The sequence below is a fragment of the Lepisosteus platostomus genome, chromosome 9 (genome assembly GCF_059453375.1).
Source record: "Lepisosteus platostomus isolate fLepPlt1 chromosome 9, fLepPlt1.hap1, whole genome shotgun sequence".
Lineage (NCBI taxonomy): Eukaryota > Metazoa > Chordata > Actinopteri > Semionotiformes > Lepisosteidae > Lepisosteus > Lepisosteus platostomus.
In genome coordinates this window covers 24,194,142-24,221,408 of record NC_142619.1, presented here as the reverse complement: position 1 = coordinate 24,221,408, position 27,267 = coordinate 24,194,142, and the positions used below count along the sequence as shown (strand labels likewise).

At 34.7% G+C, this 27,267-nt stretch overlaps 1 protein-coding gene across 16 annotated transcripts in view; it reads right to left on the bottom strand.

The window, feature by feature from the left end:
- The window catches only part of ppfia2 (PTPRF interacting protein alpha 2), a 308,407-nt gene that overhangs the window by 125,799 nt on the left and 155,341 nt on the right, over positions 1-27,267 (bottom strand). The gene's annotated exons all lie outside the window — the stretch shown is intronic.

The following is a 27,267-nucleotide window of genomic DNA, read 5'->3' as shown; positions in this document are numbered from 1 at the left end:
GATATAACATCAATATCAGCATCCCTTGGAAATGAACCTTTCTGAAAGCTAATATGTATCACTTGTCATATACAGTAACAATCAAGAAGGATGAGCCTCCTTTGTTGCTCAACAGGTAAAAGGTACAAAAAGGAAAGAGCAGTTCCAAAATCACTAAACAGTATTGACTATATGAACTCAAAGGGGTTCAACAGATCAATTACTGAAATCAGTTACAAGATATTGTAAATGAGAAATGAACTGGCAGAAAAGAAGACAAAAGACACATAATTAATAACCTTGGATTCTTTCCCCAAGTTCTTAATGGTGGGATCTCTGCCACTGTATAACTCCCCTAATAAAGACTGTATGAAGAAAGTGTTCTTACAAAAAACCTTCGGTGTTATCAAGCTCATCTGCTTATTGAAGGTACTGTTCTCCAGTTCATGCCCAAGCCAATCCTGGGGCTGCACAGAGAATAGCATGCAACAACAGTCAAGTCCTCTTGCATCCATGCTAGGCAACAGGTGCACACACACCTCACACTGATAGCAGAGGGGAGACTCGGGAACAAGGGGGTCTATTTACAACAAAGTCCTGTCTTGGGGTTCTGTGACTATTAAATTTTGTCTTGCACTACACAGCAGATCAGGGTCAATTAGAGAGACTACTGTATGTAATGTGTCATACAAAATATCTTGATGCACCAATCCTGGATGGAAGTCAGGGGTTACTGGCCATTTATGAATGGGGAAACATTCAGACACTCAAATGCACTAAAGAGCGTATTAAAGGAAACACCCTGTTTCAGACTGAAGTTTAGAGTTTGATTAGTTGAAGTGTCATGACCCAAGAACTCATATTTAATAGATTACTTTCTGTAATAATTTATAATGTCAAGTAAATAACTAAACTGTCCACTTGCCATTTGTGTGTATATTGTGGAATGTGCCACCTGTAGATGAATGTTGTGGACACTCATACATGAAAACACCACACTCTTAATACACTACAAAACAGCCATACACAAGTATAGTATGAATCAAATTATTCCTCTGATGATAAGACTACACTAGATTTAAAAACATACTGTACACTAACTGCCACCACTTACAGTAGGTCTAATGACCGTATTCTAAATTTCACTCTAGACATTGAATGACAGCTACTGTGCACCTTGTTTATAGACTCACATTTCACAGTCACATGTAAACATAGGCAGCAATTAACAATTATGGGTTACAAACTGCTTAGAAAGAGTTTTTGCACCAGCTGTTTTTGACAGCTTTTCCTTTGGGCGCTCCAACATTATTGCTACCTTCTTTCTTAACTCAACAGGGGCAACCCATTCATTGAACAGCTTTCATTCGTAGTCAAAGTATGATTGCCTCAAATTTATTTACAGTATATGTTATTTCTATTCCAAAGTATTTCTACACAAATTTTTTAGTGTATCCATAGAAATTTCAAAAAGGCATGAAGTGTCTAAGCACACCATTGCAAGTACCTGTCTTCCGATACATATAAAACTTTAGTCTGTAAGGTACACTATGTACAGTAGGCGTCTAGTTTAAGAACTGAAATGTTTAATTTGTGTTAGGATATAGGGACACTTTATTTTGTTCTATCAAATGTCAAAACATCTTAAGAAACAGCCAGAGTCTCCTCAATGGTCAAATTATAACATAGCCAAAGTTTAGAATGAAATTAACTTTACCTCAAGTGTGGGATGGGGTTTCTAAGGTGAATATTTATATATAAGATTTTTTCAATCAGTACTTCAGAAGTATAATTCATATTGTTTAATAATACTGATTTAACAATAATGCCTCTTTTAGGTTTACTGGACACTCTTCCATCCTACCAAGTGGGAGTTATAATTTCTAAAATAAGTGTGAATTTGTGTGTGTGAGTGTTAATTCTTATTACAGCAACTTCCAGATGTGTATACATTTAATATAGTATTTAAGATTTGCTTGAAGTTAAATATTTCTGTTATGCAACTACACAATGTAAAAAAAAAATATAATCATACCTAAGCAATGGAGGAGAAAGTCTTCTTTCTCCCTCATGGGTAGTCGCATTCATTATAGGCTGTAACTAATTATTTAACTTGAAGCACCTAATTTGTTTGTTTCCATGGAGACCGAGACATCATAAGCTAAAAATGAAGTGCTAAATTTCAGTCTACAGTTGAAAGCTAATAAACTCAAATACTTCAAAAATTCACCTCAGGTTTTTAGATAAGTACTAGATGAAATAAAGTTAGAAATTTGGGAAGAGGCATCATTTTATTCAATTCCAAGTTTACCTTTTACTATAAAATGTAAATATTTGTGTCAAAATATAAATTCAGGTTCCCAAGGAAATTGATCAATCCATGTTATGTTCAATATCAGCTTGAACAGAAGCATGCAAACTGAATTAAACAAACTTTATATACCACAAGATGCTCCTCTGTTCAATTTGGAGGTATCTGCACATACAGTGGGTATATCTCAAAGGTATCTGCATGAATTAGGATTTGGTGATACAGTATCCCATTATGTAAAGGTGATGCCAGATCAATATGTAAAGTCTTGGGTACAGAATGTTCAGCATTATAGTGCAAAATGTTTAAGGAAATATGTTAAGTTTGATGTTACTATAACACACACAATGCACAGCTCCTGAGATGTGGACACGTTTCAGTAATTACATTGATTCTTAAAGTTGTCATTAATGGCACAAAATTCAGTATTTATCATGTATAAATTTAACCTACAAAATGAGAAAATGAAGTGAGATTCTATAAAAGAATACATCTTTCTCCAATATACAGGTGCCTATCATCCACACAGCTAGGAAATTGAGCAGTCCAGTGATGCAGTACAGCCATTATTGTTTTAGAGATGCTTGATGACTGTAATAGGACACATCTGAGGTCCTATTGACATCTACAACAATGGCCAAATCCACTAGAAGCTACACCTGAGGTTGCCCCTCTAAAACTGACAATTGCGTACAATCGGAGATTACACATGGTTGACCATGTCTTATTTGATAATGGTGGCAACTAGCAGCACAGCTACTGTAGATGCCAGTGATGGTTAATGTACAGTACATGTGATTAAGTAATGGTTAATCCTTAATGTCCTTAGTGGCACAATATTGTAATGTTCCTGCCTTTAACCTAAACAGACATGCTCCCCCTCTTCAATGCCAAGCCATAGTTCTATGGTTCTACTGCAAATGTAAACTGGTAAACATGTATATTTCATGTGTACAAACTTCACTTGTTTGCTGTGCATGTAAATCGATAAATGCACAGATCTGACCATGTACTTATCATCAAAGTTTTTGTTGGTTTGGATTTGCCAGTGAAGTCATCTCAAGTACAAAAGGGCAACATGCATTCATCAAGGTTCATACATAATAACATAGTCTAACAGAATAGATTAAGGATTTTTATTATAATTAGGACAGAGAATTAGTTCCATCTTTAAAACTTTATGTTTTGGTAAAAGCAGAGTGAATCTTTCTACCATATACATTTTAAGTGGTAAACTTTCATAAATGTTAAAGAATTTAGAAGAAAAGCATTTAAGGTTGTTCAGGAAAAGGCTGACAAAGTTCCTTGAAATTACAGGAATTAGATTTAATAATGTAAGAATTGTACTTTTACAGTAGTTTCACTCTCAATTCAGCTGCAGCCATACTGTATTGTTTGTGTTAGAATGTCAACTCTCTTCCTCTTACACGTGTATTTTTATTCATCATAGAAACCTCTAATCTAGAGTCATTAATCACCCAGCTTTACCAACATGTTTGAAGAAAGTTCCTGACTAGTTTTTAGTTATCTATTGTTAGTAAAAGCAGCAGGATCAAGAGGTCATCAGTGCTTCTATCTGCCTTTATTATAAACAACTGTTTCTGAGTGATTACCTCTTTTGAACTAGCAGTTGCATTCATGCATTATTAAAACCACCCTTCCGTCAAGTAGTTCTTTCAAAGGGCAAATGTGATTTCGAAACCTCTGCATTGGTACTTCAGTACAATAGCCCAAATGAAGTTGACAAGCTCAGCTTGACAAAAGATCTTCTCCACTACTGGCCTGCCAAAGCAGAGAATCAGGCAGAGTATATGAAGTTTGTCAATGCAGTTCATTATGACTCATCTTCAATATCAAATGCTTTGCCATTTTGTAATTTGATTGATCACACAGCCATATCATTCCCTCAATGTCTCAGTGTTTCCAATCTTTCACAAACCTATCATGCATGTACTGTATGCATATACTGTCATAGACAAATAACAAAGATGGCACCAAATAATTAAATGCGCACAAATGCACTTTTCTGTACTCATTCATCGGGGACAGCAATAGACTTTCTAAAGTTACAGAGAATTTAATTTTTCCTTTTACTGTATAAGCAAGCTTTAATTCTTATAAGGCAAACCATCCCTTTGCATTTAAATTAATAGTTATTACAAGATAGATTTTTTTTTAATTTGCTCCCACATATTGCTGTTTGGCTCTGATCAAAGAAAAGTACAGCTTAAATTATAATAAGTGGAGGCATTAACCATAGCTGCTGCTAAAAAAAGAAAACAGCTGACTAATCTGAACATTTGTGACTGTCCTCTTAAATAAACATCATATAAAATATGTAAAGAAAATCCCCAATAACAGATTTTTCTTCAGCACTAAACAATTCATTTAATTGCACTGACAAGACTTCTAGCTTGTAAAATGTTATGTTGATTGTGCTTAGTCAAATTACCAAAAACATTCTTTTAAAATAATCACCTCTGAAATTGAAAAGACATTTGGTATTATTGCTCTTTGTACTAAAAATAAAAATATAGGAAATGGGAGAAATAACACCAATAGTTTAATGTTCCAAATGACTTTCCCCTTGTAATGGACACCACACTGTTATGACAAACTAATTCCATTTTATTTGGGTAGCTACAGTACGTAAACCACAGTAATAAATGGGCCTAGTTGTTTGACTTAAGCCTACTGCTATTCCTCCATAGTTCGATTGAGCAATCACAAAGCAAAGGAAAATGAATGAAGCTAAATTTTCCAGGTCACCCCTTCCCCTGTGTTCAGAATGCCCATTCAAAAGACACAGAATGGCAGGCTACAACACATTTACATCCACAGGGGTTTTCAGCTAGACTTTGTTCTTCTTAAGCTTTTGATATAACATACATGTGGGTTATTGTCTTTGTCTCTCAGACAGATGGGCTATTAAAATAAGTAAGGGAAATATTTGAACCAATTAATCTATAAAATGCATCTTAACAGAGAATATAGAGTAATAGTATTACTAATACTGTTTATAAATTCCACAATTTGTTGTCAATTTAGGCAGCACAGTGGCAAGCATTGTTGCCTTGAAGCACTGAGGCCCTGGGTCAATTTGTGATCTGGGGTGCTATCTAGGTGGAGTATGTACTGTATGTTCTCTCAGTGTTAGTGTGGGTTTCCTCTGAGGGCTCTAGTTTCTTCCCACAGTCCAAAGACATGTGTCTGTGTGTGTGCCCTACAATGAACTAGACCTTGTCTGCGATGCATCCTGCCTTGCATCCACTGCTTGCTGGAATAGTCTCTGGATGCCCCAGAACTCTGAACTGGATGAAGCAGTTAGAAAACGGACAAAGGGATCCATGTTTTCATTTTGTAACTTAAATTTCACTGGTAACAAGTATACTGTTATGCAAAAGAAACAACTAAGAGCTAATACATGGAATTGAGTACTTTAAATTATTTAACCTTACAAGATGATAGAATACGTCAGAAACACATAAAAGAATCGTGGTAATTTTTTAGCATGAAGCATGACATACTGCCAAAAAGAAAACATCATAAAGTTGACCGCCCTGAGCATTAGCACAATCCTGAAGGACTGGATGCATACTGTAGGTCCGAAAAGCTTTTGCATAGACCTATCTGCCAAAGGTTGGTCAGTCATAGTTATCTTCTGTTGAAGGCAATGGCAATTGGTTCCAAATATGCTCAACAGATTCAGGTCAGGATAAAAAAAAACACACCTGTTATGGAAAAGACCTCTGTCTTCTTAAATTGAAGTCACTGTAATCCTAACACAATGGGATCTTGTGGTGTCTGATAATGGACACTTCCGGATTGGCCTGCAGGGATGGAAAAAACTGCCGGTTGAAGGACTCAGTCCATGTATGTCAACGAATGCATCAAAGCGTCTTATTTCTACCATCTCACTAATTGGCTTGAACAGTCAGCGTTACGCTCACCATGATATCTCTACACCCATTGTTTTCTGTTAGGGCTGTCAAGGGCAAAGCAGGATTCAATGGTGAATAAGGCACTCCACTACTTTGCCACCACCTCAGATGTTCTCTGTTCCAGAGAAAATAGCTATTTAATCTCAGATCTCAGGTGTTAACACTTTACCACTGGACAACCTCCAAGCATGTAGATCATTTTCATACAGTACATGAAAATGAGCTGCCTGACTCCTGGGGTCATGTGGAATAACAACGCCTGATGTTTATTGAGTGTTTAGTCATCAAAGGATTTGGCTTAACATGCTTTTGTACCCCCATCCAGAGTGAGGAGATAACAAAGAAGTAGCTGCAAAAGTGGAGATGGGATCCAAAAGACACATGCAAAAGAGAAAGGAGTTACAAACTGTATGTACAAAGTTTTTTTTATTTAGGAAATGATATCAGGAAAGATTAACTACTGTATACCTGGGTGCTGGCATATTTTTTTAACTCAATTCCTGTAAACTCTACTTCATCCTGTAATTTCTCACGCTGTAGCTACTGCAATCTAAAAATAATTGCACGGATGAATCAGACAGACTTTACTGGCTGGATTGGTGTTTTGGGGTTGGTTTCCCGATTTCTTTGGACTGTGCCAGTCGATGAAGTAAAACCCCTCATTGTCCCAACCTCTTCTGACAGACATCAGGCATCACTATAACATTATCATCTCTTGTGTTCATTAAAATTATAGCTTTTTAAATTGCTATTTGTTTAGGGTTTAGGAATGGGAATAACCCACTGCAATCTGATTAGCAAAATCTTGGCAGTTCATTATTTGTGGAACTGATGAAGACACTGATGAAGTGCTGATGAAGACAAAACAAAACAATGGAAAAAAAACAGTAACATCCAGCTCATTCTTCACACTGATAACCAGTGGTTGTCATGTGGACACACCTTACAATGAGTATCTGAGTTGCACAAAGAAATAGAGGGACACTTGAATGAATACAAACTGTACCAACAGGAAAGCATCCAAAGACCAACTTTATTTTTGCAAAACTTGCATATTTGGTTAATATATTCAGCCTCCTGAAAGATCTGAACATCTTGTTGCTGTGCAATACTATCTGATAACAATCTCATACTAAGTGTTGAAGTCAAGGTTCAGAAAGAACCTCTATAGAAGTGTGGCACACTTAGTTGAATACAGGAATTACCTAAACATTTCAGCTGTTCATATAATTCCTCATTAATTCTGAGGACGGCCTAACCCAAATCAAAGCAGTTTTGAAGTGTAACCTCACTGCTTTTGATACACAATTTAATACCTGCTTCAGGGACAGAGGGGGTGACAAGAATCGGAGGATCTGTCTACCTTTCTGTGAAGATATTCTGCCAAATTTAAAATTCAGCTTCTACTGTAAGTGCAAGATCAACTCACCCTTTGATGGTTGTCTGAAGGTTAAAGGGATTATTAAGATTTGACAGGAGAAGCAATAATGCTATAAAGAAGCAATATTACATCGATTTACCACAATTTACGCCTACAAAACTGGATTCTCTTGCTTGACTGCCATAAAAACAAAATACAGATTACAGCAGTGGCCAGACCATAATATGCACGTCTCTTTATCCACCATTGTTTTTGCAGTAATGAACTGCTGGCAACATTCAATACCTCTTAGTAGTGTAGTAACAGACAAATAAGTACTAGAACCCGAGATGAAGTTTGAGTAACTGAGTTTATTGCATGCAAGGAACAACAAGACTAAAGTATTGTTCGAAATATAGGTACAAAACCTCCAGTTTATATAGCAAATTTCACCCACTTCTGATGCAAATTGTTACCATAGTAATGGGGGGCCCCCTATGTTTGGACATTCCTAAGACGTTGAACACTTTTGATGGTCTGTTTTATCTTTCCATAGGGGGGGTCTTTATCTTGCACTTGGAATTTCATATAAATTAACTCCCATCCTTGCCATAACTCAAAGGCGCCTAAACATGGAATTTCTTGTGTTACAAGAAGTTTTTGTGCAGAAAGAAATCACTTAACCCCCTTTTCACATCTTATATCTTTCTTCAGTAGATAAGATCTATAAAGAGTCAAAACTCTTATACAGTACAGTATGTATAAACACGGATATTAGACATAAAGTGATGTGAACAAATGCATGTCTGTGGAGAAAATGAAACTACAAAGACAGCCACTCCCAACCTTAAAAACAGTTGCAGACTATTAGACTGTCTACAGTGTATGTATTATAAAAACCGACCAAATAAGGGGACAATGGCAAACCTATGATGAAAAGAGGAAGGAGGGGCGTAAAAAGAGATATTAACACAAGTGAGTTATAGCAGTCATCACATCGGTCAGCATCTTCCATAGACTGCAAAGGTTATCTGTTGCCTAGGGGTTAAGAATTTTTTACATGTCAATTAAACGAAAGTTAACAAGTGATAATCTAACTTAATGTGACAACATGATTTAACAGCAAAACAATTTAATTGCCAGTTATGTGTTAACAGAAACCACCACCCACGACCCTGCCATTTCAATTAACTGAGAAGCCACTTCCATCAATGTTGTAGACTACAAGCTTTCAAAAGTCAGAACTTACCATACCTTTACAAATTGATTAAATTCCATTTGCTTTCACCTCTAAGTACTGCATACAATTATAATTTACTGAAAACACTGTTAATAATGTACATTAATGGTATTATGTTTATATCAAAACAAATATACTTTTAGAAATTGCCATACTGCCATTTGAAAATTATGGCTTAATTTGTAAGGCTTCACTAATATTTTTCCTCAAATTTCCAAAAACTAAGGTCCCAGTAAGATAAGTGCAGCATTATGTACAGAAGAAACCAACAGTTTGGAAGGAGTATCAGAAATCCTTTCTTTTTTTAGAAATGACCAAGGGTTTCATTATGTCAAGCAGTATCCTGTAAAATACTCATGGATAAATAATTATCAGCACTGCAAAACAAAAATTCAAATTAAATCTGATATGATTAAAGAAATCGGATATGATTTATTTTTTTGTGTAAAAAGAAATGCTTAAGTTTTTTTCACTGCACGTCTCTTCCCTTCTACTATAAATATCTCAAAGAAATACCATGTTTTGTGCTTTACTTGAGTGCCTTGAAAAGTATTCGGAACAATACAGTACATACACATTTTTAACTGTAAATGTCAAAAAAGATAAAAAATGAAATATGTTTACTGTATTACTATTTGTTGGAATAACCTTTGGCAATAATTACAGTTCCAAGTCTTTTTGGGAAAGTCTACCAACTTTGCATCCTAGCTTGGTGCAACTGTTGCCCATCCTTTTTGGTAGATTTGCTCAGGCTCTCTTACAGTATATGGCTTGGGGATGGATTATGGACAGCAGTTTTCAAGTCTTTCCACAGATTCTCAATAGGATTCAAGCAGGACCTTGACTTGGCCATTCAAGGACATTTGCTTTCTGAATCCACTCCAGTTTAGCTTTGACACTATGCTCATGTGGCCTTATCATTGTGAAAGGTGACATTTTCTTCCAATTTTAGAAGCAGGTTTTACTGTATGATTTGCCTGTACTTTCCTCAATCCATTCTCCCCTTCAGTCTTGACAGTCTTTGCATTAAGACCACAATGTTCCAGTGTTGCTCCCTTTTCCTCCCACAGAACAAAGACATACTGGTAGGTTAATTGGTTTCTGGGAAAACTAGGCCTGGTGTGTGTGTGTGTTTGTGTCCTGCGATGGACTGGCATCCCATCAATGGCATACCCTGTTTTGTGCCCCTTGCTTGCCAAGAGAAAAGATCTCCTGTCACGAAATACCATATTGGATAAAACAGTAAGAAAATGGATGGAAGGATATGTGTTCCAATTATGTCTTGTCTGACTATGACTTCCAGAATCACTTAAATGCTTTCTTGCAAAATCCAGGTATGATTTCAGCTGTTTTTTTCAGTAATTGCTTCCTTGTTGACACTGTCATAAAGGCCAGCTTTAATTTGTGGACATTTTTTCCCCATCTAAGTAATTAAACTCGGTGTTTATAAAGTCTCTCCCATAGTGGCATCCCTAGCCATTTCGTTCCTTCTCTGCCTGCTCACTTTGGAGGGACTGTCTAGGCAGAATACAAAACCTTCCACATCTTAATGATTGAGATTTCCCACACTCAAAGGGACTGTGTCTTTGGATTTTTTATAACCTAATTTAATTTAGGTTTGCCATAGCAAAAGGTTTGATTACAGTATTTATGCTATAATGACATTTTTCATGCCAACAGCCATATCACCCTGCAGCTCTCAACTGGCTACCCACTGAAGCTCAGCAGGGTTGAGCCTAGTCAGTACCGGATGGTTGCTGCTGGAAGTTGTGTTAATGGGACCGGGGGGGGCACCCACCCTACAGTCTGTGTGTGTCCTAATGCCCTGGTATAGTGGTAGGGACACTATACTGTAGTGGGTGCCGTCTTTCAGATTAGTCATTAAACCGAGGTCCTGACTCTCAGTGGTCATTAAAAATCCCCGGGATTTTCTCAATGAGAGTAGGGAGTTATACCAGTGTCTGGGCCAAATTTCCCCCCTCAGCTTTTACCATGGCCTCCAAATTGTCCTCGTGTATGACTGGCTTGCACTTGCCCTGCGATGGACTGGCATCCCGTCCAGGGTGAACCCTGTCTTGTGCTCGTTGCTTGCTGGGTAGGCTCCGGCTTCCCACGATCCCGTACGGTATAAAGTGGTTTGGCAAATGACATGACATGACTTTTTCAATTTTTCTCACAAAACCATGTTTAATCAGTTAATAGATATCAGCTGCCTGAAGGCAAGAGAGCAGATACTCTCTGTTTATCGTCCATAGAAAGAAAAAGAGCTGACAATGGATTGATGAGTTCCTGGTGAGTGTTGTGGGTTTTGTGAACATTTTGTGAAATGTAAAGAGTCTCAGAGAGAAAGTGGCTATTTTGTATTAAAGAATCTGAGAGACTTTCTTTGGAGGTCTGTATACAGGGTAGCTGTTCAAACCATGATAGAGAGGGAACTTCATGAAAAAGTAGTTAGTAGAAAAGCTTAGGCTTTTGTTTTGGTTGGTTGGTTGTTGTATTTTCAGTTATATTCCCCACACTTAAAATTAAAAGAAGTGTTTTGAACCTTACAGTTGAGCATTGTGTGTTTTTTGGACAGAACTAATGTTTTTTAAAGATCCAGTTACTACCTACCCACAAGGTCACAATATGAATATATTTAAATATAATTAATTAATTGTATAATTTCATAAATTTAAAACAGACTTCCACTGGGTCAGAAAATGAAGCACTTGTCTTCTTACCTGTGTCCTTAACACAATCTCTGGTTAGAATCAGATCTTAGCCCTGAAAGTGTATTCATGTTCTGTTTTAATCTGCTCAGGAAAATCCAAATCACAAAACAACTAAGTGATCAAGTCTTAATCTCCATGATAAAGTAAGCTTGAAAAAATCTGAAAGCCCCTCAACAGCTCAAAAAACAATCTCAATTATTTCCTTTTTATGATAATACCTGAACTGACCTTGGGTAAATGCCTTTTTTTTCTCAATTCAATCCTTTTTCTGATTTATTCTTAAGATTTGCATAAACACTGACATTTATTCAGTTGTAAAATGTGAAAAAATATTAACATGAATTGCTGGTTATGGACAAGTGTTTGAGATAACAAGTATAGTTTCTGTACACTTCAGTGGTACTGAAATGGCTGAAGGGTGATGTCTACAAATACAGTACGTGATAATTTGAAAAGTTCACAGCAAAGGTATGTAAAAAGCGGAGGATAAATAAAATTAATGGACTAAGAAGGGTTTAACTGTGAAAATATACAACAGTACTGTATGTGCAGTTTCTGCAAAATACTGCCAAGCTCTGAAACAGTATGATTAAGGATCAAAAAGGAGAAACCATAACTAATTTCATTATAATAGCTGAAACTAAGGGAGTCAGACACAAAGGACAGTAGAAAGCTAGAGATGAAAAATAAGTGTTTAATTTCTGCAATGACTGAACAATTATATTTTCTCTGCGACAATTCCCGCTTACATGTAACCAATCATACTATTGATTTTACAATGAGGAAAAAAACACCTGTATACCTCCAGTATAATGTTTTCAGAAAATCTAGCAATTTTGGCTTTCTTGAGAGGGGGCTCCAATAAATGCAAAAGAACAACCAACTGAAGTCCATTTTCTATTGTGATAAGAATTTGTTTGCCAGACAGCAGCTGGACACAATAATTTGATTTGTTTCCTAAGAAGAAAATTTCAAATTGCATTTTGAAAGTTTTAATGTTGCAGGGTAGGAGATGTTAGTACAGGCGAGAAAGATTGGGGATTGTTAGGAACTAATTTGTATACTAAAGTGTCACAGGAAAAGCTGAAAAGGTGATAACTGTAGGCAGGAAGGCTGATAGCGTGTAAGCAGCTACAGTATACTGTAGCACATCTGAAAAGGAACATCTTTCCACATCATACATTGTATATTCTACATATAATACTTAAAAAATTAGTTTAAACCACGAACCTACAGCTTGTGTGACATGAGGAGCATTCTGCAGAAAGCCAGACTACCTCTGTGGTAAGACACTAAAGAAAAAACAAAAGGAACTCAAAGTGTATCAAGAGATCGAAGAACTGGAAAAATTGACATTCTGGGAGACATTCTGGGAAGACTGCACCCTGGATTGTCAGAGAAAGTACCTGCAGGGAAAGACTGATCTTAGATGGTGAAAGGAAACAAATTTTACTCACCAATCAATACCTCCCAGCATCACATCACTGAACAAATATGCCCCACTAAAAGACCTAATCAGATGAATCAGATGTGAGATCAAAGCCAGGACACTTCCACTGTTAACATGAAATCTCATACTTCTTGACAATATCTACTACCAGTATTACTAAAAAAAGAGTGATGTTTGTTGGAGACTCTGTTTTCTGAAATTTCTGAACATATGTCCAAGAAACTGTGAGATTAACAAGTAACAACAATTATGGATACACACAGAGCATGAAGTTAATCATATTAATTCTCAAATTACAGGCAGTAGGCTTGCATGTGTTTGGAATGACAATTGGTTAATACATGGAAAACAGAATAAAGATAAGGGATGAAAGTTCATTATCTTGAGGTGATCTAATCAGCGGATTACCACAGGAATCTGAATGAGGACCACTGATCATTCTAATTTCTGTCTATGATCTAGATTTTGTTACATTTAGTAAACTAGTCAAGTTTTCAGATGATAGCAAATTAGTAAGATTAGGAAACACCATTGAAGAAGCGTATGAAATTCAAAAGGATTGAAATAAAATTCAAGATAAGGCAAACACTTGAAAGATTACATTTATTGGAGTCAAGTGCAGTGTTTTACTTGCAGGTAGTAAAAATATGAATGATAAATACAAAATGTAAAACACTGAGGTAGGATAGGCTACTAAATCTTAAAGACAATGAGGGGACTCAATAAAAAAAGCAAACAAAATGTTATGACATTTAGTCAAAAGTGTAAAATTCAAATCAAGGAATGCTATGTTAAAACTGAATAATGCCCTGCTAAGACCTCATTTAGAACATCTTATATAATTTTGATCACTACATCTAAAAACATACAGTATACAGTACAAAAGATACTGCTGATCTCGAATAAGTCCAGAGAAGAGCACCCAGATGCATTTCAGAATTTAAAGATAAAGAACTGAAATGTTTTAATCCTGAACAGAGAAAATCCAGAGGATTCAAGTGGAAACTACTGTATGTTGAAGTGCAATTCAAACTGAGAAAAGGAGGCTCTTCTTTATGCACATATTTGTAGTACTACAGAAAAAGCTGTCAATATCCTGGTTTTCGTCAAGGAAGCTGGATGAAGTCATTGGATCAATAAACTACTAACTACCAAATGGGCTACATAGGATGAATAGCCTCCATTTGTTTCCAACCATTCTTATGTTCTTATATTCTGAGTTACCCAGGTCTTTATGTTGTGATAGCTGCAGGCTAAGCCTGTGGGGTAAAAGCCGCAAAAATACAATTTAAACCTGCAATTTTGTCTGCCAAAAAAATTGTGTTAAATGTGAGTATTTTCTCTGTGCTGATTTGCCCTAAACCAGTAAAAAGCTGACAACACAGACTAAATACCCTCATAAATAAAAACGTGTGTGAAAATGCGTGGCAATTCTAGCCTATAAATTAGACAAGCTCTTAGGAAAGTACTTAAAATCAGCGTACATTTGCATATATTCTAGGAGTCCCCTAAACCAAGACTTTTCTGGACAGATTTACTTGGGGCACTGTAGAATATCTTATAAAGGGTAAATTACTTTCAATTTGAGGTTTTATATCTTGGCAAGCTGGATTTTCACTTGAGGGGGTACTGATGAATATCTGTTTGAAAATCTTTTATTTGCAGTTAAAAAGAGGACTGGATAACAAGAAAGTGGCTTCCTCCAGATATGCCAACAATTAATAACTGGACTAAGATAATTAATTAAATCTATATAATGGAAAAACTAACATTTCAACGTATGCATCTTCCTTATTTTAAATGTACATAATTTGGTAAGAACTAAGTTAAATAATTGTAAAATATTAAGGGAACAGATAAGAATTAACAGATAAGATAACTTCAGTCTCACGTACGATGTCTATTTGCAAATCCGTATTGTAAAAGAATGGTGTTGTAATGAAAAAATATTTAAAAAAAATAAAAAAGTGTAATATGAATAAAACAAACATACAATTTATGTACATTTAATTGGACCAGATACAGTTTATATCAATATATTTAGATTTTAGTTTTAAAATATTCCCTCTGAGGCTGTCACTACATCTAAAAGGGAACTACACCATATTAGTCAATAAAGAACATCTCAGGACAGGACTACCTGATTTCAAATCAAATGCTTCTTCACATAATCAAAGTACAAAGACAAATCTGGAGAAGTACCACACATACCACAGAACAAAAATATGACATTCTCATTATTTCTAAGAATATAAATTCTAATTATTTTTGTAATTTGTAATTTACATTTTTCAGTGTATTATTTAACTAATACTGTAGTCTAATACCAAATATAAATTTCTCATATTTTTTTCCAGACTGGTTATGAGAATGCCCTGGGGCTTAAGGATACAGAAGACTTAAATAAATTCTCAGAGGAAATTTATCTGATATGTAATTTTCTAGCTATAATCTCTTACATTATGAGCATGAGAATGATCATGTCCCGAAAGTTTTACACTGGGGTGAGTTTGCAAAAAATTAAGCCTAATTTAGTATAATTAAATTCAGTTGATAAAACTACTTTAATATGCAGATTAATTCTATTCTGGGAAGATTTTTAAATTCACTCAAAGTGTCAATCATGAATGTTACATCATAGACAATATGAGATCAATGTCATTTGGAGTAGCTCAAGTGAAGATTTTATTGGCTCTGAAAACTTGTATTTTCGATTACTCAAGAAAGTTCTTCCCCTTGAATTAATGATGTAGTGATGTAAAAGCATTTCTGTGTCTCATTTTCTGGGAATGCCTATTTTCCCCTGAACAATAAAAATGAAAGAAAATAGGATAGGGTAACATTTAAATTTGCTAAGTGTATTTGGAATTTCACACAATTTAGTGAGAAGAGGTCTCTGAAACACATTTCACAAGAGACAATGAACTCATCATCAGGTTTCACAGATTACGACTCAAGCACTGGGACCTTGTTTGCTAAACTTCCGGCAAGCTCATCATGATGTAATAGCATTCTAGCGGGATCACACGTGTCTCCATACCACTCCTGTAACAAAGACTTTCTTGCAAGATACAAAAGTGACATTTATACCATGTATTGCTTTAATACCAGATTTGAGCTTAATTGAACAGAGAGAACATGAGGCAGCTATAGCTCATAGACCATTACGCAAGCAAATGATTTCAGGACCAATAAGAAGAATGGGAAAGAATTCTACCAGACAGCATCTGTAACCTGGCAAAGAGCATGTGTGACAGATGTACAGTTTGTATTTTGTCCAACTGTAGCCATATACTACTAGTCACTACTGTAATTTTCATAGTAGACCCCCTGTTGATGACAAATGTTAATCAGCACAATTAATTTACCATGGCCATCCCTTAAATGTTCATGCATCTGCTACAAAAAAAATATTATTTTCCTGATAACAACTTTGTGGATTCTTTGCAGTTGTAAGTGATAACTTGTATGTTTCTTATGGTGCTCAGCATATTTCAATTTAAGATTTCAGTTTTGGATACATAAACTGGATAAAATGGGAAAATTATAAAACTTATAGTATTTTGATTAAACGATATGTCTCTGGCTAGGACCCCAAACTGTGTCTCAAACTTTAGTGAGAGTCAATTGACACCTACAGTACAACTCCTTGACCCAGTGATTAAATAGTGAAAAATGAAAAATGACAGCCTTTTATGCTTGCATCTTAGTGCATGACTAATCAACAAAAGCTAATAATAGTTCCATACAATTCTTGTTTTCTCTTGGAAGTGTTTATTTCTATCAATTCTAATGGCATTGAAAGAAGAAATCTATTCCCTTCATCTATAGGAAATATAGCAATGAAAACAGATTTTGAAGTCAAACGTTTCTTTGATATACTGTACAGTACAGTAGGAGATGCATTATTATTTATTTGCACATTTAAAATAACATGGGAAGTAATCCTAAAAAAGGATATAATTATAATAATTAAGATTAAAAGCAACAGCAAAAATTGGCAAAGGCAAGAACACTTTACTACCACTTTACAGAATGTTAACAGACATACGTACTGTATCCCTCAGTGTATGAAGGTATTGTGTTCCTATAAAACTTCATAATGTCTTGCATAAGGAAAGTCCCATTCATTTACAAAAAAAAGCTTCCAATTTGTTTCAGAGTCTTAAAAATCGCACAATATTACTCATTGCTACCTCAAAAGGTATTGATTCCAAAAATAAAATCACATTCCATTGTTTAGAATAGTTAATTAGCCCACTTAATGTACTTAGTCTAGTAGTCAACAAGACAAAATACCTAAAAATTAACTGTTCTACACAGCACAGCTAAGTTCATAGCAATTCAAATGACTTTCAGCCACTTTACAAATTTTCTTTCACTATTTATCACATTTTACAGCCAGTGGGAATGTTTTCTTTATTTCTCCACCTGAAGCACTGGCAACATGTTTTGCTGACATGATATTAAAAATAAATAGGATATTCACATATAAATCTCACTATGTAAGACTGACCAAACAGTAAAAACTTTGGTTATAGCAAAAAAAAATCTTCATACAGTTAAAGACAAACAATAAAATAAAATTCATATAACATTAAACAATCATAACCACCATTAAATCCAAATTTTTAAAAAGTAGTTTTAAAACTCCAAAAGCATCTTTTGTATCCAGCTTTTTTAAGAATAATTCAATTTTTTTTCTACAGATGAACTTTCTAATATTCTGTGCCAGTACTCTGTATTTCCTTTGTCAACTTTAAAGTTTTGCCCCATGAATATTGAAAACACCAACATGTCATACAGTAAAAGACACCTCTATCTCTCAGTTTTTGTTGTCACCTCTCAGTTGTATATTTGAAGCCTTCGATGGATTAATTATTTACCTGATAAGAAGTTACTGGTATTAAAGTTCTAGCTTTGAAATTATAAACCACACAGCACGCTGAAATCTTCATTTCTGGACATAAGGTAAACAGATACAGCCATGTAGAATGCATGCCAAATTCACATCAGCAGAAAGCATACTATGGTATACTACAGTCCTGTCTGGCTTACCACTTTCAGCCCTTCAAAGCTCAAAACAGATCGATAGGTGGCACTTGTGGCTTTAGATGTTACAGAAACGGTAGCTTCATTTAACTGTTTTTTTTAGTCTAATTATTGTATTTCTTGATTACAATATATGTTTATGTTTTATACAAACATTTTAAATGCATAGCCTAGCTACCATTTTAAAATGTAACATGGCTGTACAGTAGTTCAGGAAGGTAGCTGCGTCAGCATGCGTAGGCTCCAAAGGAACAAGTAAAAGGGTTTATTCCATGCTGGAAAGAGAAGAAAGAAAACACAATGCTTCGGCTGTGGAGCCTTCTTCAGGTGTGAGGTACAGAACAATAGTACTGTACAGTAGTTTGTTTTGTGAAAAGGGGATGACATGAAAGGAGCCTGGATTAGACTTCAAGTTTTTACTGTGACTGGTTTCACTGAAATTCTCAGAAAACAAGGAATTTCATGGAGTGACTATAAACTAATCAAAACAACTGACATTGTTAATATTGCAATTTGCCTTTATATTGTTGAAGTATGCACTGACTGAAACATTTTAAATGTAAATATTTGCATTTAGATTAAGGCAGTCTGCAAGGACAGTGGCAATAGGATATTTATGGATTTTACTTCTTTAACTCAATAACCTTTCTCTTACTCATTTTGACATTACTCCATCTGATAGTGTACAGTATGTGGGATGTTGGGAAATTTAGTTTTTTGTCTAGGTACTGTATTTAGCACTTGCTGCTACCAAAAACTGAAAAAGATGTACTGCAATTGCAGAGGTGATTCACACTATTGTGCATCACCATTTGTAATGGGGAAGAACATTTTTTATTCAAATTCAACATTCTCCATATCTTCAATGCATTTTATGGAATGAACTGGGTTTTAAAAAACAGCAAATTGGTGTTATTAAATATGGTCTGCAGCATACACACACTCTCATACAAAGGAACAAAAGCTATCAGGAAGAAAAGTTTAGTTTTTATTGATGGAGAGGTCCTGGACAAACTAGACACTCTGATCAAAAATTACCCTTCTCTACCTGGGGAAAGTTCATTGTAATTCCCGCAGTTAGCCTACATCTACTGTACTGTAGGAACAATGGACAAGGTCCAGGAAACTAGCGCTGGGTTCATTTGTATCTGAAAAAACAGAAACTTGTAGAGAAAGACAAAGGGAAAATGCCTTGGACTGGTAACAGATTTAAAGACTTACAGTAGGAATCTGAATGTTAGAAAGTAATTTTAAATTAAATGTAAACATCACTGTTTTTAATAACCATGTTTCCATAGAGCTTGAGGAACACCCCACTCTGTAAACATATGGCTTTAAGAAAACAAATACTACAACTTTGGTAAATTTCATTATATAAAACAGGCAGATATGTTGTTGCCTCGCAATGTGTTTGTACTTTGAAATAAGGGCGATCACCAGTTAGTGGAATACTCATTGTCTCATAAATTGACCACGGCTGGATCTGGTGGTAAATTAATTACTGTATATGTTCAATGGGTGTTTACCTGGTTTCATGGTACAAAATATTTGTTGGTAATTGGCACAAAATGTTTCAAGTGCTCCAATGCAGATTGTTGCCCTTGTACTGCTTGCCTGTGCTCAAAATCCAGCATTTCTCACTGTGTTTGGGCTTATCACATCTGTGTCTGGTTAATGCTTATTTCATTTGATTTAATAATTTGTAAAACAATAAAACAATTTAATTAAACACAATATCCAATCAAAGTCATTTATAATAAAAAAACATAAAGACTGTGATGATAAAAAGCATGTTTATGTTATTACTGTGAAAATCGGGGCTCACAAGCATTTTTTCAAAGATGAACCTCTGTAGTTTACGTACATTCACATGTAAAACCACATGAAAGCTCATTCTACAAAAAAACACTTCCCCATATCCTTTTTCGCCCCTCTGGGCATAAGCATTGTCAATAAAATTCATCCCTTTTATTCCCAATGCATATTTATATGAATGTAACCATAAGACTTGCCATTTTAACCTTAAACAGTTCACATTAGGACATATTTTCTTAAAAAAACATTTAATTAAAATGTTAAAAAACTATTCTAATGATTTATACAAAATAAATATGCAATTCAAAAAACTTGTATCAGCTACAATGAAACTTACAGTAGGTAAAAAAGTAATTTAAATAACTACTCAAAAGTTTTATTTTAATCTGGTCTCTTTTTTATGTTAATGTTTTAAAAACTATATATTTTAAATCCACTATGTATTTTTTATAATTGAAATAAAAAATAAAATGATATGATAATAATTACTTAGACTTACTGTATATAGCGCTTTTCTGGACACTCCATTTAAAGCACTTTACAGGTAATGTGGATGTCCCCCTACTTCCAACGTAAAGCCCCACCTGGATGATGCGACACCAGCCATAGTGAACCAGTACACTCACCCCACATCAGCTATCAGTGGGGAGGAGACCAGAGTGATGAAGCCAATTCATTAATGGGGATTATTAGAAGGACATGATAAGTAAGGCCAATTGAAAATTGACCGCCGGGGTAAACACCCCTACTCTTTTCAAGAAACACCCTGAAATGTTCCCGTCACTATACTGGGGCATTAGGACCCACACAGACTGCATTAGGCCCCACTGGTCCAACTAACATCTCTTCCAGCAGCAATCTTAGTTTTTCCCAGGAGGTTTCCTATCCAGGTACTGACCAGGCTCATACTGTGACTGCTTTGTTGCAGGGTGACACAGCTGCTGGCAATTTATATGTTTTCTAAATACTATTTATACACAATTAATAACAATTATATATACTGTATGTAATTAAAAAAACAAAACAGTTCTATTATTGTTATTCAGCATTGCGACATATCCCATCTGAAGTTGTAGTAGCAACGTGGTAACAACATCTTGTATTAACAATGTAATCATTGTATTTAATGAACCTGTTTGTCACTAATACTGTAAAGATTTGTCTGAGAACCGCATACAGCTTCAGTACTTTAAGGATTCACTGCGCCACCTTGCAGTTGTAAAAAGTAGTGCAGTTTTGCATCAGAGTATTAGTCTGTGACACCGGAGTATACTGACATCCACCTCGCACATTCTAGATGTCTGCATATGTAATTCAGCAACAATTACTAGCAGTTCAGTTATAAAGTTTCATTTTAGTAATTGAGAGCTAAATGGAAGAAGACATTTCCCTTGTGTGACCTAATTACAATGCTCATACTGTGCAAGTGCTAGAGGCACATGAAAAAAAGAACAGAATTTTTCAGTGACCCTTTTAGAAAAAGGGGAGAAGTGTATAATGTTTATAAATAAAAGTGTTTTTCTTGTGTTTGTGGGCTCTCTTTTAGATTTTCTTAAGCTACATATAGTTTTATACCTCAATAAAACAAAAGCAACCATAAACTACAAAGTACTTTTCTGAATGCATAGTTATATAATATTATTACATAACCTTTTGCTAAGTAACAGACCCAGGAAAGCTGATTTAGGAGCATCCTGTCACTTTTGTATTGAAATTTGAGGATTCCAATAGCCTGAACCTTTATAAATTATACAGTATAAGCTTTTATATGTTTCTGAAGGTAAATATCACTGATTCCAAATATCCAGTGCTTAGAAACAGTAATCATTCTGTTTTCTTTGTTCCAGGCTGTGTTTGCTACATTAACTTAAATAGTAATCCTTTAATTCATCATATCTACCCTCCAGAATCATTTCAGGAGTTTATGTTGTATACAGTATCACAGGAAAAGAATCAGCTGATAATATTGAAATCAGATTGGCACAAAGATGACTAGGGGCATACAAAAACTGGACTCTGTGCTGTCTCAGCATGGTGCCATTATGTTTTGAAAATTCAATGTACTGCAGAATAAACTCTCTATTCCTATTAAAGCTCTGGCCACACTCTCAGTCATGCGTGCCGAAAGAGTTATATTTCTAAGTGTTGTCCATTACCAACATTTGTGTTGTTTTGTGTGAGGGGACAGAAGCGTAAACATGCAGAACACAACATAACCCCATTAAATTGTTCATTCATATGTCTAAATTCAAAGCTCATGATTCACAAATTAGATTTTTTTTACCATTTCGTAAAACATGGTATATCTCAGAGTTCTTCTTAAAATCCCTTACAAATTTGATCAATTGCAGAGTAAATATACTGTACAGTACAGTACTGTAGTTCTGTTAGAACCACAGGATAGCTGGCCCAGAGCAGAGTATTGTGCTGGTGTCAATCAGCTATGCTCTGTAAACTCTTTTCCCTAACAATTCCCATCTCTGTCATTGTGGCATTTCAGTCATAGCCTTAATCAAACTGTGTACTGTATGTTTTAATAAAAAATAAGCCCTTTGGGGTTGTAGGGAAACCGAATTATATCTTACACTGGTACAAATGCTCAAATGTCTGATGAATTATCTACAGTATACAAGTTATTTACTGTATGTGCAGTTTCTTCAATAGCCCAGACTAGTCCTTACATATTTGAACAAAGTCTATCAGCAATACTGTTGAAATCTCTGTCTCTTTAAATGATCAATGGAAGCTTTCATCAACATTCCATTTATTTTACAGAAAAAAATATGTTCAGAAGCAGGCAGAAAATAATACCCCAAATTTTTAAAGATGAATTAAAATTCTGTTCAAAATAAAAAAAAAACATGGGTTCCAGCCAATGTTTTTTCCCCAAATTTCAGGGAACACTGTGATTTCGTCAAGGATGTTTAAATAAATTAAAAATGTATCATGAACATCTGAGAGTCTTCTCCTTTGGTATTGATAAAACAGGCTTATCTTATAACAAAATGCTCACCACCTGCCATCGTTTTGTGTTCTGACTGAATGTGTAACTTTCTGATACAAATCCATTATGTTTGGCCTTCTCTAGCTGAATATGTAGTTGGATCTTGTTACTGAAAAATTATACCATATTCTATAACCAACCCAACACTTTCAAAGTGAAGACTTGACATTGAGTCTGAAGCTGAGGGTAGGATGTCTCAAACATGTGGCTAGAAATGCTATTAATATGTTGTTTTTAAGAGTGTGGCTTAATGTGTTCCAAAGATATTCAGGGAGCAAAAGCAAGTCTACCATGCAGAATTCCATTACTTGTGTTCCATTTTTTAACTAGATTCTCATTTCATAAGCAAATATCAAATTGTTTTAAGTTTTACAGTTTATACTGTGAGTGATTAATGTTGGTCAACAGATAATGAGACGCATCAGCAGGTCAGGATATAACAACAAAATTCTGAGCATATACAGTAATTAGTGAGGAAGTCGATTATAAAGAAATGCCGTGCCAAGCACCAATCCAGATAACACAATGCATTCCTGTACATTGGAACTCAGGATAATAAAGATGCAGTCAATGGGTAAACTGCTAATTAATGAACATTGTGCTTCTTTTGATGTACAAAAATAAACCCTACAAGAGGATTTAAAGGTCTCCTAAACAACAGAACTTGCCAAGAATTACCACATTGGCCAGGTGGGTTGGTGCCAGCAAGGATCAAATTCTGTTTCTTTGCATGTAACTCTGCTTAGTGAGCCCCCTGTTGTCTTCTTGCTGTAAAGGTCGGGATAAATAAATCTGTTTATATAGTTGGCAGTGTCTTATTCATATTATCTGATGGCCCACTAAAGTTTTGCCAGTTTCACCAGACTGGATATGGCATTATGAAAAAAATATATTAATGAAGGTATAATTTCACAATTTGCGACGTAAAACCTGTTCAATTCAAGTGTGTATTAAATAAAAACCGTGAGGTGCCACATTGTTAAACAGTGCACTAGGTTTTCAAAAACATAAGTCCATCCTGCAGTTGTATTCTTAGGGACACATTCCCAATTTTTTATTAGTCTTTCCAATATTAAACGTAATGGTAGTTTAATACACTTATGGCACAAAATGGATTCAGTTCTAAGAATTAAATGGTTTTTGTCTTACAAAATGTCCACATTAATGTGGTAAATCAGTAATGTACAGTAATCTGCCTTGTAATTAAAAATCACATTATAAAGTGTAAGATATTAGTGGGATACAAATTTGGATTGTAGTACAATGCATTTCCTCTACAATACCAATAGTTTGGGCAGACTTATGAAAACTGCATTATGGAAGTTTGAAATATAGGATTAAAGAAAAGTCCAAAACATCTTATTTAAGTTTTCTTCTGAGGAAAACAGGATTCTTTTAGAATAATGTTTCAACATTGTTTTGTAATACATAGTGTTAGTGTCTTTCAGTAAACCATTATTCACAAAGGAAGGTGTAATAATGTCATAATCATATCTTTGATACAATGAGACACAAAATTTAGCAGAGTGCCTCTAACATATTATGTCTAATCATTATATATACTTTATGTATACATTATTTTAGACTTTTGTGTTATTTTGAAAGTACTGTATGTCAATATACTTAAATAGTGCCAAATAACAGGAATTTAAAGGTGTAGAGAACAGTGATTTTTCTAACGGAGCATTTCACAGCTTGCAAAATTATATCTAGGAAAAAATGCAGTCCTATATCTTCCCCAGAAGTACACAACAACAATAAATTATTCATTACATTGGAGCAATAACTCTGGAGATCCATTATGAAAAGAAGTGGGAGAACCACTAAAGGCAGGAATCCCTTAGATTATTATACCCAAACCAAATGATGGCAGTACCCAATTTGTTGATTGGTCCTCCTTTCTAAGAAAAGACAACTTGAATTGATAAGTGACACAACCCAAACCACAGACTGCCAACTTATTCTAAAATTATAACATAAAACTTACAATAGGCCATCATCAGTAAATAATCTTGAATATCACAGAAAGGAAATGAAATTAAACTGAACGAATGAAAACAATTCTTCTTTGGCAGTAATACTAATACTAATACATACAGTAATACTATAGTACTAATAATAAGTGCATAATACTATAGCTCACCATTAACTAATATTTTATATACTGTAAGTCTGGTTGATTTTTTAAAGCTAAAAGTTTAGTTATGCTGAGTAATATCTTAAAACATTCAGTAATGTAGTCATAATATACTCATTCAGTAATGAGCAGCAAGGAATTCAAGAAGACCAGGCCTGTGGAATTTCAATAACCATTTAAAAGGTAGGTTTCATATAAACATTTTCTTTTAAGCATTCTTTATCACATTCTTTAAGATAACTGAACATGGAAAAAGCAAAATAACTTAATATTTAAAAACAAGAAACACTATTGCTATATTTGAATGAATGATGTTGTAGGGGAGCTTGACAAAATTATTAGTTTTTACCCCAAAACCTTATTAAAGCTTACCACATAACAATAATTATCACAGAACCAAATACCCTACAGCTTACACATATAGATGATGGGATTTATATGAGAAAAGTGGGATGTGAGTATGAGAAATGAAAGGGAAATGCAAAGGAAAGATCTGTCTGATGAATGTGTTGCCACAGATGAAATTAAACACATGGGTTTGGGCCCCTGTAGAATAGGTTGGGAGACAAGGCAGACTGAATTCCTCAAACTGTGAGAATGCAGCTGAGTCATATGCCAGTTTCATAATACAAAATCATTAATCTAATTGTACCCATACCAATTGGACTGCTGAGAACCACTGAAAGTCTTGTAAGGCATATAAAGCATCTATTCATGGAGAAAAATGATTCTATTGCCACATATCAACTACTGAATAACTAGATTCAGACACAAAATTAAGTAGTGCCTTTCCCTATACCATCAAAGTACTGTGTATGTCCTGTAACAGAATAAGTATATCTACCTGACCTACTGCTCTATTAGATGTAGACCTTTAAATATTAATATTTGGAAAGATTTAGGCCTTTAAATATGAACATTTTAAAAGATAAATATCCAAACATGAATTAATATATTTTATCTCAAAGAATTACCAGAGTACTGAGAGGGTTTAAAAAACAGATTGAACAGTTTGTTAGACAATGATACAGTATCTCTTAATCACAACAAATGTCAAAATGCTGTGACATGTGCTGTAATACCTAAGCACTAAAAACAGTAGCTTTCATTCCCTTTTCATTAATTTTTTATGTCCAGAATAAAAATATTTCCTTTTTGATTTAATGAAGAAATATATAAAACTAATAATGTCAAGATTTACCTGTCACAAAAAAAAAACTCAATAAGAATAAGAATTGGAAGTCTGATCACAGTTTACCTAGGGGGAAAACAAAGGTTATAATACTTTAAAGACAGAGTAATAGCAGTTCGTCTGTAAATTTGCCTTTGCAGAGATTGAATAACTTATTCTTCTTTTCTTTTGACTTTAATCACAATGGTACTAGAAGACAACTGTAGTTTAAATTTGAAGAGTCTCCTTCATACATTAATTAATTCAGAAAAACATATACAGTAGTCCTTTGCAAGGATTCTGATTTGTAGCAGAAAGGAAGTCATCAGTAACCGTTAATGAATACAGTAAATTGTTTAATTTCAGGTGAGTTCTGTTCACATAAAGTTCTGAAAATATGCTACAGTATGTTCTTTAAAACTGCATAAATATATTACACTAATATGTCAGTATATTGTTGCATACATTACACATACTGTACAAAAATTCTGTTACATCCAAATCCAACTGATGTGTATTACGCTCTTTTGGGCTACTAATACAAAATTTCAAACTTTGCATTAAATTGGATCAAAGTATAACGTAAAGGACAGTACCTGCTTGTTGTTGGCTACTTGTCTTACTTTGAATTAAATAATTTGACTTGGGAAGGCAGACATTCTACCACTTTATTGTTTAGAAATTTAAATTTGAAAACATGTCACTGAAAAAAGAATGGAAAATAATCTGTTCACATGGATATGTATTCCTTATATAAGAGGAAAACAATAGTGACAATAGTGCAGTGAACAGGAGATGGCATACTATACACTATATCATTGTAGTTGACTTTAAAGATTCACTTCTTCCTGTAGATGTTTTCTGTCTTTCAAAAAACACCGAAAAGGCCCTCATCCAAAATATGTTGTGTCTAGGATAATATCAGTAGGAAACTTTAATATATGAAAAAAAACAAGCCATTCAGTGATCTCTCAGCAGTCCACTCCATAGACTTTATCTCTTTTTTTTATATTATTAAATATTAAGTGGGGTGAAATCATCATATCATCTACCACACCTGATTTGAGCCCCAACCTCAATCTAAAAAGTGCCC